General features: G+C 41.8%; 1 long non-coding RNA gene across 1 annotated transcript; it reads left to right on the top strand.

Annotated features, from left to right (window-relative positions):
• The first annotated feature begins 611 nt into the window (after nucleotides 1-611).
• Nucleotides 612-14,824, top strand: LOC101856709. The gene is made up of 2 exons (XR_221241.2): nucleotides 612-705; nucleotides 14,684-14,824. It is a non-coding gene; the product is annotated as an uncharacterized LOC101856709 (long non-coding RNA).
• Nucleotides 14,825-14,878: the final 54 nt, after the last annotated feature.

Below are 14,878 nucleotides of genomic sequence, written 5' to 3'. Positions count from 1 at the left end.
ACACCATTGCTGCTTCGAAAGACAGATGGAAGTGGAGGTCCATGATCGCCCACGCCAGTCGGCAAGGCACCGGATGATGATGATGATAACCTCTTTGAACATGCCATAAAGATAATGGTGAAATAAAGATTTTATTGAGAATATGTTTTGATCCATTTCTTTCTGGTGTTCTTAGTAGGCCTAGAATCTATTCTGTTTCATCTTCTTCTTCTTCTTCTTCTTCTTCTTCTTCTATCTTACAAGTGGTTGGGGCAACCGTGAGGGCACCACTGCATCTGAAAACCAGCTCTCGCCATCTATTTTTGTCCTCTGGTTTCCTCAGATTGTCACCCATCGTCTTTTCTGTCCACTCTGTAATGTTGTCCTCCCATCTGTGTCTAATAAGACACAAAAGGTCGCCACGATTTAATAATTATTATTTATTACAAACAACGTCAAAATTTCCACAGACAGAAAACTGGTATGAAAAATCTGGAGCACGATTTTAGATGACGTCAACGCATACTGTAGTTTAGTTTTCTGACAGTTCAGTGTTGCTCATGTGGTGAAATCGAGAATCAAGTGTGTTTTTGTGATGCACCTCGTTAAGACTTAACGTTAAGTCAAGTTAAGTTAAGTCAAACAGATTGATCAACAGATTTTACTTTTGGATTTAGATCTAGATCTAGGTCTAGATAACATCACTCACACCTTGTGAATATCTAGGTATGTTTATCATGTGCTGAGCTTCGGGTTCATCCGTTGCTTGTGAGATAGAGAGCTGTGTTGTGAGACTTCTATACTAGATATATATAGATATAGATCTAGAGAATCTAGATATAGATCTAGATCTAGATTAGATTCTAAATCTAGATTATAGATGTAGATCTAGATCTAGAATCTAGATTTAGATCTATATTTCTAGATATAATAGATCTAGAGATATAGATCTAGATCTAAATCTAGATCTAGATAATCTAGGCCTAATGACCTAATGTCATCGTTATCATAAAATATAAAATTGTTCATTATTCATTGTATTGTCCATTGGGCATTGCGTCGGTGTTGAGCAACACTGATGACTTGTTCCAATATGTGAGCCAATCATTCAATAAACGCAGTGGCTATTTTTACGGCGAGCCGTAAAGATAGCCTCCCAGGCTATTTTTACGGCGTGCCGTAAAGATAGCCTGGTAAATTTTTTCTTTCACTCCCGCACACAGATGCACTGTTTCAGGGGTCAAACTGCTGTACTGTTTGCTGCAGATCACACATAATGCCACTGCCGCAAATCAATTATTTTCAAGACAATTTCAAATCTAACTGTAAAATATCCAATTATGGGTAAAAACAGGGGGGGCATGCCCCCCTGTAACCCCCCAGATTTTCTTTTACCCCAGTGGGGCAGGCCTCCCTGGAACCCCCGGATTGGTCCAAAGCATGTCTATCTCGGTTAAAAATAATCAAATATTTCAAAAACTATTAATTTGCGACGGAAATGAAGTTGATATTCGTGTTCAGCGCATCAATATTTAGTAGAAAATAGACAACTGGTAGCTGAGTGTGAGACGGGAGGGAAAGTAAAAAAATACCGATAGCCTCCCAGTGAGTCCCAGGCTATTTTTACGGCGATCCTCGAAAAGCGACCCTACTCTGCCTCTCATGTACGCGACATGCCTCAATGTATTAGATCTAGGCCTATAGGGACCGTTCAAAATATAAACTTACACCTCAGAGGGGAAAGGGTGTCTTTGGCTGCTGTAAGAAAAGTGGAAGATTGGGTGGGGATGTTAACCAAATATGACACTTCTGTGAGATGAACGTTTTGCTCATGACTGGGAAGAAAAGGTAAAAGAAAAAGTGGATAAATGCCAGTAACAAGACCCAGATCTGCATGATCACTGCAGATCCCCGTTGTTGTTGTTTTTGCTTTTTGTTGTTGGTTTTTTTTTTGCTTTTTGTTGTTGTTTTTTTAGGGGAGGGGGGGGGGGGGGGTACAAATAATTTTGAAATTATGATGAAAATTCTGTAGGTGGACATCTAATTTCTTAATGTTTCTTTGTAACTTTGCAACTGTTTTGTTGATCTTTTAATGTCTTGATGTCTTTTATTTGTAAGTCACGTACCTATTGCATTGACAACAGTCTCAATGTCTTCCACATATATGCGTTTCTTTTTAGTCCATATGGTTTGATTAAATTGTATTAACTGAAATGATATTTTTTTTTACAAGTTAGTTAATAAAAGCCAAGTATAGTACAGGTACCTTTAAAATAATAATGGAAATTGAAGATTGGAAAAAGTACTAATATTAAATTGGTGTAGGTGGGGGTTGGAGGCAAATGTGAGAAAAGTGGTATTGGGTTTTGTGTTTTAAAAAAGTCCCCAAAAGTGTAAGATTATATTTGAACAGCCCCATAGGTTTTCCATTTCCTCCTCTTCACCGTTATTCTATTCTCTTCTTCATCTTCCTTCTCCCTTCCTCCACCACCACCACCTCTTCCTTCTTCTCCCCACCATCATCATTCACCCTCTCTTTATCATCACCACCACCATCACCTCCTCGTCACTATCATTACCATCATCACTGCCACTGCCAGCATCATCTTCTCATTCACTGACATCACTACATGTACCACACCCACAAGAAGAGCGGCCATTTTGAAGTTAACACTTTTCGCCTTTGGAATGCCTTTAAAATGTTCCTCCTTCCTTAATAATTTGCACTGAGCAGATTTTTTATAGAGGTGTAAAAAAAATTTTTTTTGCGTTCACAATGATTAATTTATTAATTATTGTGATGCAATTTCAGGGTACAGGAACACATATATTTTTTTACATTCAAATTTCAAAATTTTGCTCAGTACGATTGACCATAGTATCTGTATCTACCATTCCACCAATTTTCATGCAATTTTGTTAGAGAGTAAGAAGCCTTCGTTTTTTAAAAATTATTGTTTGTTTTGCATGTTGGTGCTGTTTCCATTCCATGGCAACTTTCATATTTTCCGACTTATCAAAATTTACTTTGTTCATTATTTTTTTATGCCTGCATAATTTTTTTTCCTAAATATGAATCGGAAAAAGAATCACCCTTGGGGTGAGCTGTTCCCCGTAAAAATGGACAGTAATAATATGAGCACATCAGAAAACAAAACACAAAAACTTAAAAAATGCGATCTATTTTATTATTTGAAAGAATCCCACAACAACAAGGTCCTAGTAAAGAACATAAAAACATTGAATTGTTTAAGTCCAGAATAAAGACTATAATTATGATAATACTAATAATAGAGGACATTTAATTATAGTGCCTTACTCTCGGTTTTAACCAGCTCAAAGTATGTTACATTAGTTTAGTCATTTAGTAAAATGTAGTATAAAATAACAAATAAGGTAGTAGCCTACAAGACCTACAAGCCAAGACGGAATTTATAAGACTGAAAAACGTGTTCTACGTCATCAGTTTGAGACCGCCGTAAAAACTAAAAGAACATTTCAGTTAATACAATTTAATCAAACCATATGGACTAGAAAGAACGCATATATGTGGAAGACATTGAGACTGTTGTCAATGCAATAGGTACGTGCCTTACAAATAAAAGACATCAAGACATTAAAAGACCAACAAAACAGTTGCAAAGTTACAAAGAAACATTAAGAAATTAGATGTCCACCTACAGAATTTTCATCATAATTTCAAAATTATTTGTAAAAACCCCAAAAAAACCCAACAACAACGGGGATCTGCAGTGATCATGCAGATCTGGGTCTTGTTACTGGCATTTATCCACTTTTTCTTTTACCTTTTCTTCCCAGTCATGAGCAAAACGTTCATCTCACAGAAGTGTCATATTTGGTTAACATCCCCACCCAATCTTCCACTTTTCTTACAGCAGCCAAAGACACCCTTTCCCCTCTGAGGTGTAAGTTTATATTTTGAACGGTCCCTATAGGCCTAGATCTAATACATTGAGGCATGTCGCGTACATGAGAGGCGGAGTAGGGTCGCTTTTCGAGGATCGCCGTAAAAATAGCCTGGGACTCACTGGGAGGCTATCTTTACGGCTCGCCGTAAAAATAGCCACTGCGTTCAATAAAAGCTTGGGTGCTTTTTCGGTAGTCCCACCCCCCTTATTTGAGCCTGACCTACTTCTAGATCTAGATCTATACGTTTGATTCGCGGTGAGCTAAGATATCAAACCTAACAACAGCAAAACATTAAATTGTGGTAAATTTCAGGGGGGCATGCCCCCCTGAAACCCCCCTTCCTATTTTCGTTAGGTCAGAGGGCAAGCCCCCCTGAAACCCCCCTACTCTTGGGGCCAAAACCCGTGAACAATTGCGGGGTGGGAACTACCGAAAAAGCGCCAAAGCTTGGACTTAAAGGTAGAGAGCATCAGAGGTAGATTACGAGGGGTTGGCCATTACTGTTGGTTCAATGGTTAGATCTAGATGAGTAGTGTTAGTTCAGTGTGTACATCAAGTGCTAGATCTAGAATCTAGATGTAGTAGTGTTAGTTCAGTGTGTACATGATCAAGTGCTAGATCTAGAATCTAGATTAGTAGTGTTAGTTCAGTGTGTACATCAAGTGCTAGATCTAGAATCTAGATTAGTAGTGTTAGTTCAGTGTGTACATCAAGTGCTAGATCTAGAATCTAGATGTAGTAGTGTTAGTTCAGTGTGTACATGATCAAGTGCTAGATCTAGAATCTAGATTAGTAGTGTTAGTTCAGTGTGTACATCAAGTGCTAGATCTAGAATCTAGATTAGTAGTGTTAGTTCAGTGTGTACATCAAGTGCTAGATCTAGAATCTAGATGTAGTAGTGTTAGTTCAGTGTGTAAATCAAGTGCTAGATCTAGAATCTAGATGTAGTAGTTTTAGTTCAGTGTCAGTATAGTGTTCTAGCCTACCAAACAGAAAGAAAACTGCAGTAGATCTAGATCTTAGTAGAGTGATAATTATTTCGGAGTGTCTACGTACATGGTAACCGGGCACCTAGATCTAGATCTAGATCTAGTCTCAATATCTATGTACACGGTTACGAAGTGACTATTCGGACTCCAGTCCGAATATGAAAAAATGTTATTCGAACTCTGATTCTTGTCCAGCATGGCATCACTTCCGACTTCCTGTGACTTGTGACTCCGGCTTCCTGCCCTGCCTCACTCGTGACTCGCCTCTGGCTGGGTAGAGACCGGGATCACTTCGGGCAAAATGGCGTTAAATTGTGCCGGAGCCGAGTTTTTATCTTATGATGAATTTGAGGCCGGCCTGAAAAGTTAGAGCGCTTTTAATAAATGTTTATTTGTCAAGAGGTCATCAGAAGCAATTAAAGATTGCATACGCGTCATTCCCCCCCCCCCCCCCCCCCCCCAACCGAGGGGAATGTGATCTTATATAATATACAATAAAAGCTAGTCTTGACGTAGATCTACGTACAGTGGAAACCATATATAACAGGCCCAGTAATAACAGGGATCCGGTAATAACAGGGATTTTTTGAATCCCCTTTTTTTTCTACTCTTTGTCTCTATTAAAAGTTATCGGCTATAACAGGGCCTCATCGGAGCCCAACCGGTTATAGCAGGGACAAAGGCTCGTTAACAATGTGTAAAAAGTAAGAGAGGGAGAGATACAGTGACGCAGTGATGGAGCAAGCCTATGCAAGCCATGCCACTGTGAGCTCACGCAGCGTGTGAAGCGAGAGAGGGCTGCGGTGTGCTGCAGACCTCGATCTAGCCCGAAACCTAGCAACACGCACGCGTAATGTGTCACCAACGATGTCAAGCGCAAGAGCAAATGCCTTTCAATTGGCAAAAAATACGAAATACTCCAGGCTGTTGACATAAAGCAAGCTCCACTGGCAGAGATTCGTCGTCAGTTCGACATTCCACAAGGGTCGATTCACACCATTATCAAGGATAGAGAGAAGATACTCCAATGGAAAGTTTGCTCTGGATCGAAAGAAGATGAGACTAGCCGATGCGATGCTGTGGACCAAGCTCTTCTGATGTGGTTTAAGGAGGCAAGGAGAAAGTTGGTGCCAAAACCCTGTTCGTGGGTACTTGTGGCTAGGGAAACTACCCATGAATAAGTACTGCTGGATTAATCCACAATTGCTTACTTTCCTTGCATTTCAGATTTAACAGGGATCGGATATAACAGGACATTTTCTCTACTCCCACTGTCCCTGTTATATCAGGTTTCCACTGTAATGAATTGTGCGCTGGTCTACGGAATCAAAAGTTGCCGTATGCTCGGCTCTACACAGCAACACAACTTTTTCTTGGTAAACAATCGAGATGACACAGGCTTGTGTATTTGAACGAATCTGTCTTTTTTTTTTTTACACAGCTCATAATATGCAGGTGCCAGGAGATCTGCTAATCTTCAATTTTACCTTTTTCTACAACAAAGAAAGTGGGAAACTTGGGGGGATGGGGGCGTATCAATGAGGCGGCGGGCATCGGATGGGCAGATAAAGTGTGTGGGAAACTAAAAAATGGCGGAAAATTGGAAGCAGTGAATGTTAGATCTATAGAACGAAGACACTTCCTTTTTTTCCGGACCCGTGTCAGAATAACATTTTTTCTTATTCGGACTCTAGTCCGAATATGAATTTTTTTTATTCGGACTCAAGTCCGAATATGAAAAAATGTTATTCGGACTCAAGTCCGAATAATGACGGCCACACGGTTAACCGGAATGAAAATAAATCAATATGTTGTCCTGCTCTGTCACGTGCGGAAAAAAAAGAAAGTCATACAAGCGTCTTGCCGGGCTCGCCATCGTGACGGGTCAATGAACTTGTGCGTGCGTATCACATTGTGAGTACCGGTTGGGGGTCACCAAAGTTCATTCAGAGCCTGTTCTCTGTGGAGTATGGCCACCTCTATTCTCACATGTAGAAGTATAGGGCTCCGGAAAGGGGGGATTATTGTGGTACAGTCCGGGGAGGGGTGGGGATGAAAACAACACGGATGACAAAAACTGAACTTGTAGTTCTGGACTTCCCGGTTACGGTGTACGTGACACTGAGACTACGTGCCCGGTTGCCGGTTACAGTGTGCATAGACACTGAGGCTAGGTGCCCGGTTACCGTGTACGTAGACACTCCGTAATTATTATACTTTTATATCATCATTGACCCGTCTCTCGACGACAGTGGGTGAATTGTCGGCACTTGTCGGGCATTGGGGTCCCTGATGCAAACACAAGATACGGAAGTGGAAACAGCTGATGAAATACAGGACAGTGGAGTCTGCTCAAAGTGAACTCTTTGGGACCAGAAGAAAGTGTTACTTTAACTGAGGTTCAGTTCAACCATTTTGGTAGCGTGGAGGCCTAGAAACAATAGTTAGGCACAGTGGTGGCTCTAGGGCAGAGACACTAGCTCATAAACAGAATTAACCCCACATGGGAACCCCATTGCAGACACTGACTACCACGAGGAGATCATTGAACATCTTCTCCTTCACTGCCCAAACCTGGCAGTTCTTCGACGCAGGCTCCTATACACACCTACAGACTTACAAAGCCTGCTCTATTTGTAGCTGTATTACAGTCCATGCCGGCTTTAAGCACGGTCTTCGGGAGAAAGGTTTTAAAGCGTGCTTAAAGCCGAATCGTGCTTGAGTGCGAAGTAGACATAATCCAGAGATTTTCATTAGAAAATTTCTCGTGCTATTTCCCTTTGTTTGTAAGTAGGCCTATAGCGGTCCCGCAAAAGTGTGCACTGTTATTTAGACACCCGCCATGGTAGTTTTTGTTTGCTTGTTTGTTTTTGTTTTGTGGTCAAATGGGAAATGAAAATTTGATTTAGACGGCCAGTAACGATACAGCACACTAGGCCTACACACTGCCTGTGCTGTGCCACATTCATACCACCGCCTTCATCCCACCTCGCGCGTGATACACAATCACTCACGAAAAATGGATAACGAGGGTCAAAGGTGAAGTCGCGGCCAGCCTCCCTTTCTCTTCTCCACGACTCCCTTTGTATTTTTTTTGGGTCTGTGTGCAGCTTTGGCCTAGGCTAGATCCTATGTCCACGTGCGCGGCTGTGTGCATCTCATTGCCTTCCTCTCCGACCGTGTGAGTGTGTGTCTCTATCACTTTCGTTCTTGCACTACTTTGTGTTTCTCTGAACACACTCCAATGCTGCGGTGTAGACTGTGTTCGAACTTCGATATGTCATCATGCTCGCAGCTAAAGGGATTTGAAAACAACAACAATAGGGTAGAGGTGGGGGGGGGGACAACACAGTGGGCGAGCTTAGACTAGAGCTCTTTCTTTCTGATTTGGATTGTCGTCACCAACGCCGAACTGGGGTTGACTGCCGATGGTCGAAACAAAGATTTTATTTTCACAGCATGGCGACAGTGACATGGTCGGTCCGTTCTTTGCTTTCACTCATTTTGGGCGTTCACTTTATCCGATTTCCCCATGAAACTGGTTCATTTTATCCAGTATTTTTTTACTGAAACAAATAGCGTTTCTATTGGGACCACAGAATATCGTTCACTTTCACCGATTGTTCAAATAAAGTGTGTTCACTTTAGGTTAGGCGGACCCACTGTAACTTGATGGTAGCATTGTCTTGTAATGAATGTGATGCTCGACCTGCCAACCGTGGCCACTCGGGTGTCATTGCTCTTTTGAGTCATTTTGACTTTTTGTCTTCCCTAAGATTTTCTTTCAGTTTCAGTTCAATACCATGCTACAAATACAAGATAGACCTATTGTTTTTATGAAAGGCGTAAAAGCTGTTTCCACTTTCGTTTCTTGGGTTTACATCACGGTCGACAATTCCCGAGAAGTGCAGAATTGTGAACAGGTCCAATTCTTGAAAACAATTGATTTATGAGGGTTTTTTTAGTAAGTGGCTATATTATATATATGTTATAAATATTATATATATGTTATAAATATTATATATATTTGTTTGGCAGCAAAACGACAGCTTTTTGCCCCTCAAAGCAGTGTGTCGATCTGCCTGTGGTTCTGGAAATATACTTTTACCAACCACTGAGCACTCTCAGCTCTCACTCTCGCTAAAAACCCACCCGTACTACAAGCAAGCGGAAACTGGCTTGTTGGAAGCAGTAATCTATAAATTGCATTATTTTCCTTACAAGGTAGTTTGTGTTTTTTATTGATCGTTTTTGTCAAGAATTTTAAAAATGAATTGTTGTCATTACCTGACCGCGAGGCGGATGAATTCTGCCGCTCAATACCTCAGTTGTTGACTCCCGCAAAGCCTCAACAAGTCTTTTGGAATTGCCAATATCAACTAAAAACCTGGCCAAGTCGTTTAGGACTTGCAAATGGTGACTATGGCGTTATAATTGTAGTGTTGTTAAATTCTTTCACTTTCAACCAAAATTATCACAAAATGAGCAGTTTAGAGGACAGTTTTGCTGAAACCAGTTGGGAGGAAATTTCAGATGAAGATGTCTGTGTGGTTTCTTCTTTTTCTTCTCGATCGCATCACACTTGAAGTCTGGTATCTGTCATAAATTGGGCCGTCCTGCTCAGTTCATCTGTTGGGCCGTATAGCTTTTCTTGTAGCGTCAGTGGGGTTGGCCACGTTTCCTGTCTCAGGGCCCTGTGTGTCTTGCAGTGCTGAAGGATGTGTTCAACAGTTTGGTCTGCCTCTCCACACTGGCATTTTGGTGATTGTACTAGTTTAAAACATTTGTACATATGTTGTCTCAGTCTTGTGTGTTGTTTTCTTAGTCTGAAGATAATCACTTGTTCTTGGCGGGACAGCTCATGGTAGTCATCTGGTGTCGGAGGTGCTTTAAATAGTGTATTTATGATAGTTTTTATTTCTGTGTAGTTAACGCTGTTGTCTGGTTGCTGTTTCTGTGCTCCTAGTTTGGCCATCCCGTCTGCCTGCTCATTTCCTAAGACACCACAGTGTGATGGAATCCACTGCAGCGTGATCCTCAGACATGGGATGTCCTCAATTACTTCTCGTAGCCTTGGTAGTTTGCCCGCAGTGATTGCCTGCAGTAATGACATGGCATCTGTTAGGAATACTACTTGGCTTTGGGGTTCTACCACATTTTTGATGATGTTTGCTGCATGTATTAGAGCCTCCGTCTCTGCCCTGTAGTATGTACACGGGGTCACTTTTCCCCCGATTCTGTTACCTTTAGTTAGCGTGACTCAGCAGCCCGCTGGAGCTCCCCGGCTCGGTGTCACGGGGTTAATGAGCCCTGAAGCGACTTTGCCGGTGTCGGTTAGCAAGTTCGCATTTTTGATTATGTTTAAAACTTTTTCCCCATCCCACACAGCAAACCATTACGCGGATGTACTAAAAGCTCAATGTCTTGAGATTTATTCTGCGTTAGAATGGTTAGTTTCTGTGCCTTAGTTTTTGTTCTAGACAAGTGTTTGTAGAGTACCCAATTTGTCCTATTTTAGTTGCAAGCGTATGAGAATAAATGATTGTTTAATTTAGAAAGGCACGACAGATCTCTCCAAAATCTGTGTTAAACTGACTACGAATATCATGTCTTTTACCATGAGAAATCTTAAATCTGTGCGAGTAGTAATAGTCAAGTTATAAGAGAAGAAAGATGCACATCTGCATTTTTAAACTAAAGACGATCAGCGTTAGCTCTTATTTTACTATTAAACAAGAGAAAGTTACTCTGTGTTCGTTCATTAATCATGCTGTGTCTGTGGCAGCCTGCATACAACTAAAAAGATATAATATAAGCGATTAAAAAAACCCACAAAACCGTGTAAATACATGGGTAGAGTTAAACCTTTTGTATGGAATAAAAATAATGACAGCTAAAACATTCATTCTTAGTTTTTGTGTAGGAAATATGCGCGGACACAGTTATGAATGTAAAGAAATCAGTCACATTGTCAGTTATTGCAAATGGTCATAGAAACGAAAAATAAAGTTGAAAAAGTCTGGTGCTGATTCAGTGTCCCTGGAAAGCTAGAAATTATTCTTATAACCCAATTATGAGAAGTCATCCCTCTTACTCAGTCAACTTACAAAACCAAGACTTAGCGTTTTAAGAAAAGTAAGGAATTTCTGGAGTGTAACAGATACTGTTCGTGTATTACATTGAAGATGTATTCTGGCACTAAAATCGATTTGTACTTTACATAGAGAAACTTCATGGTAACTTTTATAAACTTTCGAGAAAATATGCGAATATTCATGATTATATTAGACCCATAAAGTTGTATTTGGAGGAATTACTTCATAGCGAATTTTGTTCCCGATGGATAAAGTTGCAAAATTACAGCTTTCTATTATATGCGCAGATACCATCTTTTCTGAGTATCTGCACCAATGCTATGTCGTTCATGTTCCAAAAGTTCCACAGATTTTGTCGAGGCCTTTTTTAAATTTTGATTTTTTTTCATTCATGCTTGTAAAAAAAAAGTACAATTTAGCATTGCCGACTCCAGCGAGTCTAACGAAATAACCAGACAAGCTACAACGTCCCTTCTTTTTTTGAGTCTCAAGAGCTGAAATGCGGGCTTTGGGTGCACTAAATGAGAATTACCATAAATACAAGGATACACCTAAAATTGTACGTTGAAAAGTACCAAAAGTTAAGTCGGCCCAGACAGAGCGGCGACAGGGAGCTGACCCCCATGACCCCGACGTGATAAGGCGCCCGGCGGGGATCCCCCTGCGGCAACTAAGATTCCACTGCCGCTCCGCCGTGTGTACAATGTCGCCCTGTTGGGACTGCCTCTGTTTGTCATCGCCCATTTGGGAACTGTACGTACACTCTGGCTCCTCCTCTTTTCACAGCATCAGTGGCAGGTCTGTCTGTATAGATCCTTATCCATGCTTCTCGTGGGTATCTTTGTTCAAGCATGGACAGGGTGAGGGACTTCTTGCTCAGGTCGCTGTGGTCATCTTTTGTGGTGAACATAGGAATGGACGTGTGTATAAATATGTTTGTGTTTGTCTTTTCCCGTGATGGTGCCTCTGGGGTGTGGTTCAGCATGTTCACTGTGGCTGGTACATGGTCCTGTACGGATCTTGGGATTTTTCTGCTTTCTTTGATGAAGTTGGATCTTTTAAGTCTTGTGGTGTTTGCTCTGGCTGTTCTTGTGTGCAGTATATGATCCTCCATAGCTGTGGCCTCGGTGTACTGTATGAGGGCCTTGGTGTCCTGTATGAGGGCCTTGGTGTCCTGTATGAGGGCCTTGGTGTCCTGTATGAGGGCCTTGGTGTACTGTATGAGGGCCTTGGTGTACTGTATGAGGGCCTTGGTGTACTGTATGAGGGCCTTGGTGTACTGTATGAGGGCCATGGTGTACTGTATGAGGGTCTTGGTGTACTGTATGAGGGCCAGGTTTTAGTCCAAGTAGTCAGTTTGTCCATTGATGCTAGTTGCATGCGACATGTGGCAGAAGTGACGAATTCCTCAGAGCACCAAAGAACCAGGTCGTCTGCATACAATGCGGCATGTATTCCTTTGGGCAGTTCTTTCATTAGGTCATTGATGAAGAGGATAAAGAGCAAAGGTGACATGACTCCACCTTGGGGTACTCCTTGTGGCAGCAGCATTATTTGTCCTTGATATCCATCCACCAGCGTACACGTGCTCTTCGGTTGTGTAGATAGGATTTGGTCCATAGGTACATGTTGCCTTGGATTTCACTTGTAAGGAGCTTGACTAGTAGACCCTCCTTCCACACCTTGTCAAATGCTTTCTGTAGATCAACAAATGTTGCTAGCATTCTGTGTGGTTTCTGTTGAATGTCTTTTGAATCCGTGTCAGCTGTGCCCAAGGCCTAAATGCTCTGTCAGGGATTCTGTTGCTGTGCCCAAGGCCTAAATGCTCTGTCAGGGATTCTGTTGCTGTGCCCAAGGCCTAAATGCTCTGTCAGGGATTCTGTTGCTGTGCCCAAGGCCTTAATGCTCTGTCAGGGATTCTGTTGCTGTGCCCAAGGCCTAAATGCTCTGTCAGGGATTCTGTTGCTGTGCCCAAGGCCTTAATGCTCTGTCAGGGATTCTGTTGCTGTGCCCAAGGCCTAAATGCTCTGTCAGGGATTCTGTTGCTGTGCCCAAGGCCTAAATGCTCTGTCAGGGATTCTGTTGCTGTGCCCAAGGCCTTAATGCTCTGTCAGGGATTCTGTTGCTGTGCCCAAGGCCTTAATGCTCTGTCAGGGATTCTGTTGCTGTGCCCAAGGCCTAAATGCTCTGTCAGGGATTCTGTTGCTGTGCCCAAGGCCTTAATGCTCTGTCAGGGATTCTGTTGCTGTGCCCAAGGCCTAAATGCTCTGTCAGGGATTCTGTTGCTGTGCCCAAGGCCTTAATGCTCTGTCAGGGATTCTGTTGCTGTGCCCAAGGCCTTAATGCTCTGTCAGGGATTCTGTTGGTGTGCCCAAGGCCTTAATGCTCTGTCAGGGATTATGTTGCTGTGGCCAAGGCCTTAATGCTCTGTCAGGGATTCTGTTGGTCAGACTCAAATAGGTTGGGGATACTGTTGGGGGGGGGGCAAACAAAATTTTTCAAGGGATTTTTCGGTGAGTTAGATCTAGATATCTGTAACAGATGATCAGTGTTGAATCCAAATATCACATAATTTCTGTGATAGGCTCTCAATACCTAAATAACTGAATATCTCTACTTTAAAAAAATGTCTAGTTTTGTTAACTTTTGACAAGTAGATTTCAAAATATTTAATTAACTAAAATATAGAAACATTCATTTTAGTTAAAATCTCTCAATTTTATCTCCCAATTTGGATTCAAGTAAAAATTTTATCGGCAGTCAAGTAGTTAAAAATATATGTGTATAATATTCTAAGATGATTATCTCCCTTTTCCAGGATTTTGGCATATGTATGCATCAGGACAAATCCTCAGAAGTTAAAGTGGATGAGTGATTGACACTGGAGTTGATCAATCCACGGATGATGTCGGAGTGATTGTTTGACTGATCCATGGATGATGTCGGAGTGATTGTTTGACTGATCCATGGATGATGGCTGAGTGATTGTTTGACTGATCCATGGATGATGTCAGAGTGATTGTTTGACTGATCCATGGATGATGGCTGAGTGATTGTTTGACTGATCCATGGATGATGTCGGAGTGATTGTTTGACTGATCCATGGATGATGTCGGAGTGATTGTTTGACTGATCCATGGATGATGGCTGAGTGATTGTTTGACTGATCCATGGATGATGTCGGAGTGATTGTTTGACTGATCCATGGATGATGTCGGAGTGATTGTTTGACTGATCCATGGATGATGTCGGAGTGATTGTTTGACTGATCCATGGATGATGTCGGAGTGATTGTTGGACACTGGTGTTGGTCGGTCCATGGTCGAGTGGCACGCATCAGACACTGGTGTTGGTCGGTCCATGGTCGAGTGGCACTCATCAGAACACAAGGTGGTTTTGAGGTCAGAAGGAATGTGTATGACTGTATGTGTGTATTTGTGTGTGTGTGGGGGGGAGGGGGGAGATGTGCTTCTGACATTCTATTCTTGGAGGCTTTTCCTTCTCATTTTTCTCATCATTTCCTTCTACGTCCAATATGCATGCGCTGATGCCAGTAAAACCTGTGGGCTAATCTTTGTGCGGCAGAAAATGTGTCATTTTTGACTGCTTGATATTGAAACTTTTGGTCTTCCATGTCTTTGTGGTGGTATTTTTGTCTTAACATTCAAAGCATTATTTTGAATTTTTCAGCTGTTGTCATGCCTAAGAAAAACAGAACGGAGCAGCTTTGGAAAGGCGAAGAGGAAGAAGAGGCCAAACTGAGCAAGGACATGAGCAAGTTGTCCGCCAATGATGAGGAGACAGAAGCTGGCCGCAGATCCAAGAAGAAGGTTGGGATTGGGGTCATGGGTAATATGGAGTTTTTCTAGTTGCTGGGAATATATA

The sequence above is a fragment of the Aplysia californica genome, unplaced genomic scaffold (assembly GCF_000002075.1).
Source record: "Aplysia californica isolate F4 #8 unplaced genomic scaffold, AplCal3.0 scaffold01470, whole genome shotgun sequence".
NCBI lineage: Eukaryota > Metazoa > Mollusca > Gastropoda > Aplysiida > Aplysiidae > Aplysia > Aplysia californica.
This window is presented reverse-complemented; position numbering and strand designations above follow the sequence as displayed.